Source organism: Peromyscus eremicus, chromosome 23 (genome assembly GCF_949786415.1).
Source record: "Peromyscus eremicus chromosome 23, PerEre_H2_v1, whole genome shotgun sequence".
Lineage (NCBI taxonomy): Eukaryota > Metazoa > Chordata > Mammalia > Rodentia > Cricetidae > Peromyscus > Peromyscus eremicus.
Genome location: NC_081438.1, coordinates 15,789,319 through 15,803,081, shown reverse-complemented (window position 1 = coordinate 15,803,081; position 13,763 = coordinate 15,789,319). Strand labels below are relative to the sequence as shown.

The 13,763-nt window shown below is 46.9% G+C and overlaps 1 long non-coding RNA gene across 1 annotated transcript; it reads left to right on the top strand.

Moving 5' to 3' along the window:
• Positions 1 to 1,059: 1,059 nt before the first annotated feature.
• LOC131898172 (uncharacterized) lies at positions 1,060 to 12,971 on the top strand. Its single transcript, XR_009375860.1, has 2 exons — positions 1,060 to 1,275; positions 12,255 to 12,971. It is a non-coding gene; the product is annotated as an uncharacterized LOC131898172 (long non-coding RNA).
• The last annotated feature ends 792 nt before the right edge of the window (positions 12,972 to 13,763 follow it).

Sequence of the window (13,763 nt, the reverse complement as noted above, 5' to 3'; positions counted from 1 at the left end):
AGGGTAGGTAATTCATCTCCACTTCCTTCCCACGGAACCCGCCACATCATTTATATAACAGATGTCAATGTATTTTTTTAAGAGAACACAATCCAATCCAAGTCTACCCTCTAGCACCCAAAAAAAAAAAAAAAAGCTTGTCATCATTTCCACAGCCAAATACTTCAGAATGTTGACTCACTCCCGCATCAAAAACCTCATCTAAATCGGTTCCTGGTGAGACGTGGGTATGGTTCACCATGGGGCAAATCTCTTCTCCATTTAGGAGTCTACAGAATTAAGAAAGCAAGATACACGCTGTGGTTAGCATTAACTATAACCTTTGAATAACTCAGCATCACCTGAAAAGAGAAAGAGAGGAGAGAGAGACGACAGAGACACAGAGACAGAGACACACAGAGAGAGACAGAGACAGATAGAGAGGGACAGAGAGATACAGACAGAGAGAGAGGAGTCTCAGTTAGCAATTGTCTCATTGTGATGGTCTATGGACATGTCTGTGAGGAACTGCCTTGACTGTTCACTGACACAGGAGGGCCAAGCCCACTGTGGGCATCACCATTCCCTGTGCTGTATAAGAAAGCTAGCTGACCTGCAGCAAGCCAGCAAGCAGAGTCCCTCCATGGTTTTAGCTTCAAGACCTTACTCGAGTTCCTGCCCTGACTTCCCTCGATGACCTGAAAGTTGAAGTCAAACAAAACCCTTATCCCCGCTACAACCGCTTTTCATCAGAGTGTTTTATCACAGCAACAGGAAAGAAACCAGTTCAGACCCCATGAGTCAGTGAGAGGACTCAGGCTTCACTGGCTCGACAGTGCCTGAGCGCACACCTTCTGGCCCTGCCATCCTCTTAAGTGACAGTGACCTAGGCGGGCACAAGAGAAGCAATGTGGACAGTCTGCATTATCTGGAAAGCGGCACGCGGCACTTCTGCCTGTATTCCATGTACAAGAAATAGTGCTAAAGACCCAGTGGGTTATAAAGGAGTTCAGCGGTGGGAACAGAAAAAAAAAAAAAAAAAAAAAAAAGAGGAAGGACTTAATACTGATGAAAATCAGTGGCTTCTCACAGGATCAAGAGGATGATCAGAAGGCAAGAGGTATGGACTCTGCAGCCCGTGTCCTGTGCAAGCTCCCTTCCCCCACCTAGCAACCAAACAGAAGGTTCTAAGTCAAGAAGAAAGAACAGAGAGAGATACAGGATGAAATAAACCCGAAGACCTCGGTCATGCCCCTGCCTCAGCTGCTCCACACCAAAGATCCCTGATGAGTACAGGTACTGTCTGGTAGACCTTAAAATTGGAGAGTTGTCTGCTGCTCACGGGGTGACTGTTTAACTGACAGGGGTCGGGGGAGGGGCCGGCAATAACACCCCTTAGGAAACATCGAGCCTGCTATACAAAATTCAACTTCTTATTGTAAAAGCACAAAACTCGAGGAAAACTCCAGACTTCATTAAAAGGATGATGGCTGTGCCTCGACCCATCTCTCCAACTTCTGGTCGCTAAGGGAGTTGACTGTTTCTGGTGTCCCACCTGAATCCCAATGCTCTCTGATATTTATAAAACTGTCGGCACTCAAGCAGCCAGAATCACCAGACAAACCAGGGACCAAGGTAACCAAACAAAATCTCAATCTCAGACACCAACCTAAATTCTTGCAGAAGCCTCACGAACCTTCAGTCAAAATAAGACATCAAGTTTGTTTTGTTACCAGCACTGTTCATTGTCAAAACATTTGCATATTTAAACCCTTTCTTATTAAAGAGGGGAAATCCTTTTTCTTTCTTCTCTATGGGCCATTTGCTTTAGTGCTGTCAAGCCAATAAGAGGAAAACTCCACTGACACTTATTCTAATATGTGACTTAACACATGTACACACGAGGTCATACATTAATGGCAAACTATTTCTCCTTATAAGTGTAAGCCTAGGTGTCCCTCTCTGGTAGGCTGTAGGAAAGGTTGTTAATGAAAGATATCTAATCCACCCTTCTTCTCTAGTTCTGCTGTTCTCATGATCATCTAGGCATCCACATCCTACCATATTCAGTAATCAAAAGAAATGTATGGAAAGATTAGAAAGATTGGCCATAATCACTTCTGCAGTTACTAACTAGACCCTATGGGGGCTGGAGAGATGACTCAGGAGTTAAAAGCACTTGTTAGTCTTGCATAGGACTCGAGTTCGATTCCCAGCACCCACATGGTGGCTCACAAACATTTGTAACTCCAGTTCCAGGGGATCAGACAACCTCTTATGGCTTCCTTGAATACCAAGCACACACATGGTACACGTATATGCATGCAAATAAAACACCCCCACACATAAAATAATGTAAGTAAATCATAGGAGATGATGAGGAGAAGGATGAGGAGGAAGAGGAAGAAGGAAGAGCAGGAGGAGCAGGAGGAGCAGGAGGAGCAGGAGGAGGAGGAGGAGAAGGAAGAGGAGGAGGAGGAGGAGGAGGAGGAGGAGGAGGAGGAGGAGGAGAAGAAGAAGAAGAAGAAGAAGAAGAAGAAGAAGAAGAAGAAGAAGAAGAAGAAGGAAAAAGAAGAGGAAAAAGAAGGAGGAGGAAGAAGAGGAAAAAGAAGAAGGAGAAGAAGAGGGAAAAGAAGAAGAAAAGAAGAGGAAGAGGAAGGAGGAGAAGAATAAGGAAGAAGAAAAAGAAGAGGAAGAAGAAGAGGAAGAGGAAGGAGAAGAAGAAGAGGAGGAGGAAGAAGAGGAAAAAGAAGAAAGAGAAGTGCTGTGGGATGTTCTGTATGGCAAATGTGTTGCTCTGATTGGTCAATAAATAAAACACTGATTGGCCATTGGCTAGGCAGGAAGTATAGGCGGGACAAGGAGGAGAATAAAGCTGGGAAGTGGAAGGCTGAGTCAGAGAGAGACACAGCCAGCCGCCACGATGACAAACAGCATGTGAAGATGCCGGTAAGCCACAAGCCACGTGGCAAGGTATAGATTTATAGAAATGGATTAATTTAAGCTGTCAGAACAGTTAGCAAGAAGCCTGCCACGGCCATACAGTTTGTAACCAATATAAGTCTCTGTGTTTACTTGGTCGGGTTTGAGCGGCTGTGGGACTGGCAGGTGAGAGAGATTTGTCCTGACTGTGGGCCGGGCAGGAAAACTCTAGCTACAGAGAAGACAGCTATGATGATGACCCTATGGAAGCCACAGAAATACTGCATTTGGTCTTTCTGGACTTTCTACTCCATTTGCTTTGAAGGAGATGGTAGATTAAGTGTGTGTCTGTGTATGTGTGTGTGTGCTCACTGTGTATTATTAATCCCATGGTGGGTAGGCAGACAGGTGGATCCTGATGCTTGTGGCCAGCCTATGTAGCCTAGTTTGTCAGCTTCAGGCCAGTGGGAGACTCTGTTTCAGATGAAGCGGATGGCACTTCTGAGAATGATACCAGTCCTTCAACCTCCACTTATGTGTGTGCACAACTGCGCATACACGCAGGCATGCATTAAAAAATAAAATTTGGAAATGCAGTAAAGAAAACTCCCTTCCAGCCGGGGGTGAGGAGGTGTTGCTTCTCCAGAGAATAGCTCCCTCTGAAGAGAAAGGCCAACAAAAGACTTAGCCTAGAGCCTTTGAAATACAAACTGCCAACCCAGGGCCAGACCTCCTCTCTGGTCACAATTATCTTCTTAACATGGCTCCACATTATCCCTTGGGACCTGAGTTTCCCCTTCCTCATAGCCCCGCCATCCTCTGGGCCTAAGAACCCAAACATCTAGCCAGGAGATGAGGGGAGAAAGTACATGAAGGGCAGGCCAGGAGGCTGCCAGCAAGCTAGCCATATACACAGACCATTCCATTGACCAGGACTCAGTCCGTGGATGCCAGACAATATCACTGTGCTAGATGTCCAGAAGGCAAAGGCAGTGTTCGATAACCAAGTAGGCAGTCTTTACAGAAATTTCAGCCATTGGTGAGCACTGTCGGCACATGGAAGAAGATGGCACATGTATATGAACTATGCATGCCTGAGTGTGTGTGTACACTTGTATAGAAGGGTGTGTGCAGAGGGGATTTTGTGTGTGCGTGTGTGCGTGTGTGTGTGTGTGTGTGTGTGTGTGTGTGTGTGTTGGTACTAGTGACCCTTTTTTAAGCTGAGTTTCTTTCTTTTATCCTCATGGTGTATGATTTAATACACATTATCCACATCCCATCCAATGTGCAAGTTAACTCTGGAAACACCCGTTGGACACCCAATGATGTGCTCTTTCTGTCGTTATTCCAGAGAACTTAAGGGTGAATCCCTTTCTGTGAAGCTTGGGAGACAAAAGAAGAATGAAAGAAATCAAGTACAACATTGTCTCAAGTGATTTGGGATGTGGGGAGCATGGAGATCAGAAAATGTGATGTGAACACTGAGCCCAGACTGAACACACAATGGGGGCATTCACCTTCCTAGAAACCCCCAAAAACATACCTGCAGCTTTAGGCTTAGAAGTACCCTTACATAGAGAGGTCAAAAAAATCAATTCAGAGTCTGTTGAGACACTGAAAAGAAAGCCTTTGCCTCAGCTCTCAGTAGAAGCAATGGCAGTAAAATGGGTTATGGATGTGTACGACTATTGGTAGAAACAGATTTAAAGAAAAAAGAACTTGATTCATCGGCTTTGATCTGAAATCTTTATTATGGCAAATGGTGGTTATTAGATAAAGATGCTGTGCCCATCCTCTGTTCAGTCACAATGGCACTTTCAACCCATTTCAGCTGGTTACACGTTCATGGATTAAAAGCCTTTTAATAATATCTACTACAAAAAAAAATTTGTTCTCTCCCAGGGCAAGGTGGTAGCAAAACTCGCTGTATGGCCATTATCGGAAGCCTGGGCCAGGAAGATAATGGTCCCAGCTTTATAAGGCAGGTGGGAGTGATCAATTATGTCCCCAGCAACTGACAGCTCTGTCCCATGATCAGCAGGAGTACTGGTGTTAGCCTGGATTTCAGGGAGAGCAGACACACACTCTGCCCTCTGGCCTGTCCAGGAGCAGTTTTGTCTCTTGTGACAACGGGCATGGTCTCCTAGGAGCTCTGTGAAGCAACTTCATGGGAACCAGGGAGTGAGAGAAGAGAGGCAGGGTGGTCTTCTCTGGCTCACAGGCAGGAGGTCAGAGACCAGAGCACCTGTCTCTGGATGAGTCAAGAGCCACTACTCCCACCATGTGTGTATGAACATTGCTGGGGTCTCTAGTCTATGGTCATATTCTCTTTCTGTCCATCATTTCCTACCAGAATCAGAAGACACTATCTAGAGTAGCACATGAGAAGCAGGCCAGGCATGGAGTGAAGGATAAGACTCAGTAGCACCACACACTCATGCATACACACACACACACACACGCACATACATGAATTCATATATATATACATACATGCATGACACACACATTCACATGCATACACAGTGCACATAGTAACACACAAATGCATTCGCATACACATGAACATGCACACATATGTGTGTATACACATGAACACACTCACAATTTTATAAAAACACATACACATGCAGACACACATATACGTGTGTGTGCATTTAGTTATGCACATGTGAAGTATTTGTGTGGGTATATACACATACATATATACATATACATATATGTATATATAAATATATAAATCCTAGCTTGTGTGGCAGTATTTTTCATTCCAACATCTGATTTCTTTCAGTACTCACCCTAGAAAGAGGGAGCCCTCTGGTGCCTGCCCCTAAAGCTTTTCATTTAAAACATGTGGTAGGAGGCAGGGAGGTAGCTAAAAAGTGTCTGCCTCACATACTAGTTTGCTTCTCTCTTGCTGTGATGAAAACACCCTAGTTGAAAACAACTTGGGGAAGAAAGTGTTTATTTGGGTTACACTCCCGGGTCACAGTCAAGCTTTGAAGAATGCTACTCACTGTTTCTCACTGGTCCATGCTTAGTTATCTTGCTCATAAAGCCCAGACCCACTGGCCTAGGAATGGTGACCCCCACGGTGGGCTAGGTCTCATCAATCATCAATCAAGACAGTCTCTCACGGACTTGGCCACAAGCCAATCAGATGGAGGCAATTCTTCAGTTGAGGATCCCTCTGCCCAGGTGACTCTGGGTTGTGTCAAGTTGTCAATCAAAACTAACCAGGACACCTGATAAGCATGAAGACCTGGGTTTGATCCCCAGAACCCACTCAAAATATGAGTGGTGCAGGCTTCTAATAGCAGTTAGGGAAACAGAGACAGGATCCCCAGGACTCGCAGCCACCCTGTCTGGCCTAATTGGTTATCTCCAGGCCAATGAAAGACTCTGTCTCAAAAACACAGGGTAGACTGTGTCTGAGGATGACACCTAAAATTGTTCTCTGGCTCTCCCCACCATGTGGACACACATACCTGCACATACATAAACATCTATGCAGACACACACTCACACACACACATTAGATAAATAGATGATACTAGATAGATAGATTAAATAGACAGGCAGGCAGACAGATGGTACACAGAGCATTGTAGTTGAATGCATGTACTACAGAACAATCTGGAGGTCTCCCTCCCCTATCAGAACATAACCTGTGTTATAAGGCGACTCACACCTTCCCCACAGGAAACATGCATCAAATTCCAGCAGAGGGCTGGAAACAGATGTTTACATTTTCTGTGTGCCTTCACGGGTCAGAACTGCACATCACAAGATGAAAAATGTGCCACCGTAATGAAGTGTTAATTTCATTGTAGTAGAAATTAAAAGAGCGTCACTTTAGTTAGCACAGAGGGAGCTGTAACCGGTGACTACATTTGACCCAAACTTCACTGAGCGCCGAAGCAGGAACTGTAGGTCCCAGGAGCCCCGAGCTCAGCTCGGGGATCCAGAAGAGTGGAAAGATCCTCTCCCCACACTACCGACATTTTTCTTTTAACTTTAAGCAATGCTCTGTGCTCCCTATGGTCTCCCTGCAACCAGTGAGGTCATTATAGTAGTGTGGATTCCTGGAGCATTGATCTGGCCAAAGCTAATCAGGGTTGATGTGGATTCTAGGATGGCCTGCTGAGGTACAGACCAGCAGCACACAGGTGCAGGGATGAGGGACAAGAGGAAGGAGCACCCTTCCTTCCCAGTATCCTCCAGACCCTAGGTCCAACATCCAACATCAGCTTCGCTCTGTTCACACGGGAGCCAACATTGCTTCTTTCAGTAGCTACCCAGTTCCAGCTATGTTAACATAAGGCAACTTCTGTTACGTTTTAACCTACACACATGTCTAGCAGCTAGTGTTGCATGACTTCTCCTGGGTAGACCTGAACAACGTGCATTCACCCAAAGATGCCACGGACAACCAACAGTTCCAGCCAAGTCCAGTTTATCATGGCTGCTCATGTGAGTATGAGTGGTTCAGACAACCACATCAGTGGAAAGCCCACCCTAGCATGGGTGACGCTCAAGAACGCTACATCCTTGAAGCTCTCAGCCCAACTTGATGGCAGCTCCACCCAAGAACCCCCTTTCACCACGGCTGCTCCTCACCCTACCAGGGCAATCGTTCTCTGCTTGTAACTTTGGAGAGGGGCCCGTGAGTGTGAAGCCTTCTGAGCTTCCTCCCTCCCTCCAGCAGCGAATGCTTCAATTCAGATGGAATCCTAACACGACCCACGAATAAACAAATGTCCAGAGGTCCTAAAGCAACATTCACTCAGTCAATGAAACTAAAGCCAGAGCAAAGCTGTTGTTGCTGAGCACTCTACTTTGGAGAGTGAATGTCCCCAAAGGCCCCTGTGCTAAGGGAGAAGGTGGTGTTGGGAATGGTCTTTGTTACCCCAGCAACACTTCCTAAAGCCTAAGGCACTCTGCTTAAAGCAGCCAGGATCTCTCTCAACTCTCCCACCTTGAAGGAGGAGATGTAAGAAGCCCAGAGAGGAGAAGGGCTAAGCTTGCACACAGGAGCAGGGGAGCCATGCCTTATGTTATGACTGCTAGCTTGGTGTTCTTGTGGAACTCCTAACAGTGGGAGCGGGTGTTTCACTGTCTCTTTTGCCTGCACTTAAGACTCTCTTCCTCCCATTGGGTTGTCTTATCCAGCCTCGATGGGAGGGCTTTTGGCCTTGTCTTACGGTATGTTGCTCTGTCTTGTTTGGCTATCATCTCTTGGGAAGCCTACTCTTTTCTGAAGAGGAAATGAAGGAGGAGTGGATCTGGGGACAGGAGAGGTGGGAGAGGGAGCTGGGAAGAGTGGAGGGAGTGGAAACTGTGGTCTGGGATACACTGTATGAGAGAAGAATCTACTTTCAATCAAAAAAACATTAAAGAAGGAAGGAAGAAAAGAGGGGAGGGAGGGAATGGAGGGAGGGAGAGGGGAGGAAGGGAGGGAGGGGGAAGGGAAAGAGGGAGGAAAGGAGGGAGAGAAAGCTGCAGTTTATTTGAGCCCAAGAAACTACATCTCCCAGATCTACCCCTGCCCCTGGGTTACTTCATCATTTGCTCGAAATCGCAAACCATGAGCAAAGGGGGTCCAGAGTGCTGCTAACCAAAATGGAGCAAGCACGGAGTAAAGAAGATGCCCCAACGGGAAAGGCATGCCAGAGTGGGCTGGGCTCAGCTCCAAGCCTCCGGGGCCACTGCCTCCTCCCATCTCCACAGAGTGGACTCACCTTCACCCGCAGAAGTCCACCCGTTCTGCCCCTTTAAGCAGCTCTGACAAGCACCCAAGAGGCAGGCTGTTGATGGACTGCCCACACCCACAGCCATCTATCCTCTGTGCTGAACTAAACAAGACATGAAGCTCTGGATAAGGGAAGAGAGAGAGGACTCGCCCAGCCGGGAATGGTCATCAGAGCTCTGCACACAGAGACCCACACCGAATTCTCAGACAGTGACGATCAGCGAGAAGGGATGGAAGGAGGGCCTTGGTGAGCAGGGCCGTGGCTCGGTAGATCTACCTTTTGTCTAGCATGACAACAGAGGGATGGATAGTCATGGATGATCAGTGCCACTGTCCCAGAAGAAGCTGCAGCAGCGGTCACGCTACTAAGAGTTGGCAGCTGCTCATCACATCAAGATCAACACCTACGTGAGAGCAGGGTCATGCCTACATATGGCCCTGGGAAACAGAACCCAGAAAGCAGAAAGTTATGACAGTCCCTACATGGGGCACCTCAGGATAGTATCTCCCCTTTTTGATGGCCATTTCACCCCCACCCCCACCCCTGACTTTGGTCAAGTTGAGAGCATCACAGGATCCAGTGTGAGTACACTAAAGCAGCTATAACACATACATGCCCATACATGGGGGATACTACAAGAGATACCCCTTCTCTCAGCATTCTGGAGGGCGCATGTGTAAAATCTACGTGTCCATAGGGCTGTACTCACTCTGATAGCTCCCCGCCCCTCACCTTACCACCATCCTTGCTGTCCTGCTGACACATCATCTCTGCCTCTGTCGTCACATGGTATCCTCCTCTGCTTCCCATTCGTCACATGGTCTCGGAAGTCATGGGCAATGGAACAGGAACCAACTCCAGTCCAAATGGGCTCAGCCTCATTCAGTTCCAGTGCTTAAGATGCCACTTCCAAATAACGTCACGCATAGAGACTGGGGTGCAAGATTTCAACCCCTCCTTCTGAAAGGAGACAACAGGGTCTTGACCAACTCCTCCCTCAGCACAGAACCAGGAACAATATTGTAGGCTCTCAAGACTGTTTCTAGTTGAACTGCTATTAATTGTGCTAATTAATTTCCTCATTGGTGTAACAAAATACCCAACAGAAGCAGCCTAAGGAAAGAGGGACTGGTTAAGGCTCATGGTTTACGAGGTAGAGAGGGAACAAATGGCGGCCCATTCAGCAGCCATACACAGTGCTCCCAGGAGACAGAGAACCAGGTGAGAGTCAGGGCCAGGGTATGAACCTTGCACCCTGACCCTGTGGCTCTGTGTCTGCCAGTTAGTCCTCATGTTCAAAATGTCCCACAATCCCTCTGCAAAACGGTGCCAGCAACTGGGGTCTGACTGTTTAAACACGTGTGTGCCTTTTAAACGAGAATTTCTAGGAAGAAGCTATCTGTGAGGGTTGATGGGCTGGTCAGAACCGCAGGAATGTTGGAATGTTGCAGATCCAGAAGCTAATCACCTGACTGATCTCAGGCTAGTTTTAGCCCCCAGAAATTTTCGCCTACCTCTGTGTCAGAACTAACATCCTATATCATAGATTAAAATCTTTTGGAATCTATCAGCTCAGCAGACCCCTAGCTACCACCAACCCAAAAGCTAAGAATGTCATCAGATAGCCTCTTGGATCTACAGGACAGTTACCCACATCTTACTCTAACTACCTCTCTGATGTAACCACTAATGTATTTTAAACTTGCCTTGATTTATGACTCTCTTTCTTCTGTCGAACTATAAAAACTTCACAAAATGGCTGACTCATTAGAACATGGAATCTGGGGTAACCTCTATCTGTATTCCCGGAGCCATGTTCATTCAAAATGGCTCCAGAATAAATTATCTCTAGTCCCTTAAGGGGAGAGCTGTGTTTTTGCGGTTACAGCCTCTAGGGGGCATTTCACATTCAAACCGTAACAAACAGTAGGAAGACAGCCAAGGGAAGGGGGAGACCTGCCTCTGCTGTCCGGAGTGTTGAGTGTCTTTGTGTCCGGGATGCAATGTGGCCACAAGGTTCCATTGACTCACATATGTCTTTGCCTCCGTTATATTTAGTAATAAGATGCGATGAAGCAATCATCTTCATCATGGAGAAGAAATGGGGAAGGAGGGAGGGCAGGAAGGGAGGGGTAAAGAAGGGAGGAGAGGGGGGAAAACACTCTCAGAGAAGGTAAATCCAGATATCAAATGTGGGGTGGCCCTGTGGTTACCCCAAGTTTACACTCTCCCTCAACTCAGGAGAGCAGCTTCCTCCCGATTTTTATTAAGACCCGTTCTCTGCCCCGACCCTGGACTAAAGACAAAAGAGTCTGAAGGGCAGACCTTGGAGGCCAGACTCCTAGACCGGGAGAGAGTAATGAGCCTGGAGTAGTAATCAGCCACTAATGGGAACGCCAATAGCCTTTCTGACACCCTGTCGAACAAGTCTGCAGAGAGAAAGATAAGAGTTATCCCACTGTGAAATCCAGAAAAGCCAGGAGCCATACTCTGAATCACAGCTACCACCACCACCCGCAGCCCCCACCACCACCACCCCGCATCTTCACGTGAATACAGAAATGCCTGACCTCACTGGAAATGGTCCTCACCAAAGCTAAGAGCCCTCTAGGCTAAGCATTGGGCGGGGGGGACAGGTGTCAAGGGGACTGAAAGCATTTCTGAAATGATCAGATTGTCCCTCTGCATCCCATGGGGCTTATTTAGACATTTAAAAAAGGAAACAATGGAACATTTTCCACCCACTAAGTGGCTAATGGTCCCGCTAATCACCAGGTCTCCTTGGAAGCGTTTTGTTAATGACTGGTTTGAGCAGCTCAGACTGGACTTGGGGCTTCCAAATCCACACTTCTGTAGGCATTTCCTGTAACTCAGTGTTAGGGATCAGGTGCTCCCCCAGCTTGCCTTCAGTGACTCAGTGCCAGCAGCCACCACGTCATTACCAGGAGCCAAATGTGACACATTTCCACTGTCACCACCAGTCGAGTACCCTTTACAAAGTCCCCACCATCACAGATCCCTCGTCCCCACTCAGAGACAACCCCCCCAATAAATCTTTGTGTGAGGTCTGTTGCATGGTGTGATCTTTTTGGCATTCCTTGGCCCCCATCTGTCGAGGTATTCTTCTACCTCCAAACCCTAACACTCAGACTTTTCAAAACGGGAATTGGAGGGGAGGGAATTCGGAGCTGGATTTGACCAATGCACATTATATGTGTGTATAAAATTCTCAAACAATAACAAAAGAGATTTTTTTTAATGCATTCAAAGTGGCCCATTGCCTCCTTTAGTAAATGTTTTTGTTACAGGCTGGTAAGATGGCTCCGCAGGTCAAGGCCCTTGTTCCCAGGCCTGAGGACCTGAATTATCCTGAGTCCCACATTGTTGAAGGATTGAACCAACTCCCCAAAATTTTTGGCTGACCTCCACACATGTGCTGTATGGCGCACGCGCGCGCACACACACACACACACACACACACACACACACACACTAAACAAATGTAAAATATCCTTTCCTAATAAATAAAACATTATAAAGCTGTCACTTGAAGGAAAGGATTTATATTATTGCTCACTCCTGTCTCCTTCTCTCACACAGACTCACCAGAGAAGGGCCCATGTGTGACCCCATCACCAACATGTGCTTAGCACCTGAAGAGAGGCTGAATGTGCACCTGTCAGAGGAATGAAGAGCATTCTGGGTGTGTGAACCACAATGCATTTGCAAGACCGAAGGGCAGCCTGGGTGCCTGGCTGTGCATGTGCAGAATCAAAATTCAAAGAAGTTCCTGAGAAACCAGGAAATAACACACAGTTCAAGCCACCAAACACGACTTTCCCATCAACTAAATTTCGCCTGATTCTATCGTTTTCCCAGAGGACCAGCAGCCATTTCTGGTTTCATTCAATTCCTTTCTTATTTTATTTCTAATTTGTTTTAAAAAAAAATCCCATCTATTGGATGAATGCACATTTAGCAAACAGGAATAAACGGGCATCTCTCATTAGAACAAGATAGCTTTCATCTTTCTCCTGGACTTTAGTCCTGTTTTTCCACTTGATGCTCATCACTGCGTCCCAGGGAACAAAGACTTGGAAAAAAACGCTGCTGTTTTGGAGTTTGCTCTTGAGAAGCCCTGTGGAGTTAGGCAGAGGACACTCTGGCTGTTGTCTCATTCTGAGAGGAAACAAGGAAGCTCTCTGGGGTGCTTGCAAATACCTGCTCTTTTTTAACATGTTCACCCTAATTTCTACTCTTTCTGCCTCATACACAGCTAGCCTGCTCTGGAATTAAATAAATGAATACATACGTGTGTGCATGTGTATGCCTGAGTTTGTGTGGGGAGTGCATGGGCATGGGAGGTCAGAGGTCAAGCACGGGCATCTTCCTCAGTCACTGGCTTCCGTTGTCATGTTGATACACCTGGGAAGAGGAACCCTCAGTTGAGGATTTTCCTCCATCGGGTTAGCTTGTGGGCAAATCTATGGGGATCTTTAGAATTAATGATTGATGTGGGAGGGCCCAGCCCACTGTGGATGGTGCCACCTCTGGGCTGGTGGTCCTGGGTTCTATAAGAAAGCAGGCTGAGCAAGCCATGAGGAACAAGCCAGTAAGCAGTGCTCCTCCATGGTCTTCGTTTTGGGTCCTGCCTCCAGGTTCCTGCCTTGACTTCCCTCAGTGATGGAAAGTGATCAAGACATGTAAGCTGAAATAAACCCTTTCCTCCCTGGGGTTGGTTCTGGCCAGAATTTTATCACAGCAAAGGGAAGCAACTAACACAGCTCCCTTGCTGCCTTGTTTTGTTTTCCTGGGACAAGGTCCCTCACTTTTACCTCAAACACACCAATCCGACTAGTTGGCCAGAGATCCTACTGAAAACCCTACCAACACCACGATTCCAGGCCACCATGTCTGACGTTTTTTCAATGTGGTCTCTAGGGGGTCGAACTCAGACCCTCAAACTTGCATGGCAAACACTTTATTGGCTGAGTCATCCCCTTAGCCCAAGAATTTTCTCAAATAAGAACCTTGGAAAGCCATTTCTTCATCAGACCATGCCCTCTCCTTATAGTACATGTCCCTTCCACTTTGATGCCATGTAAGTTA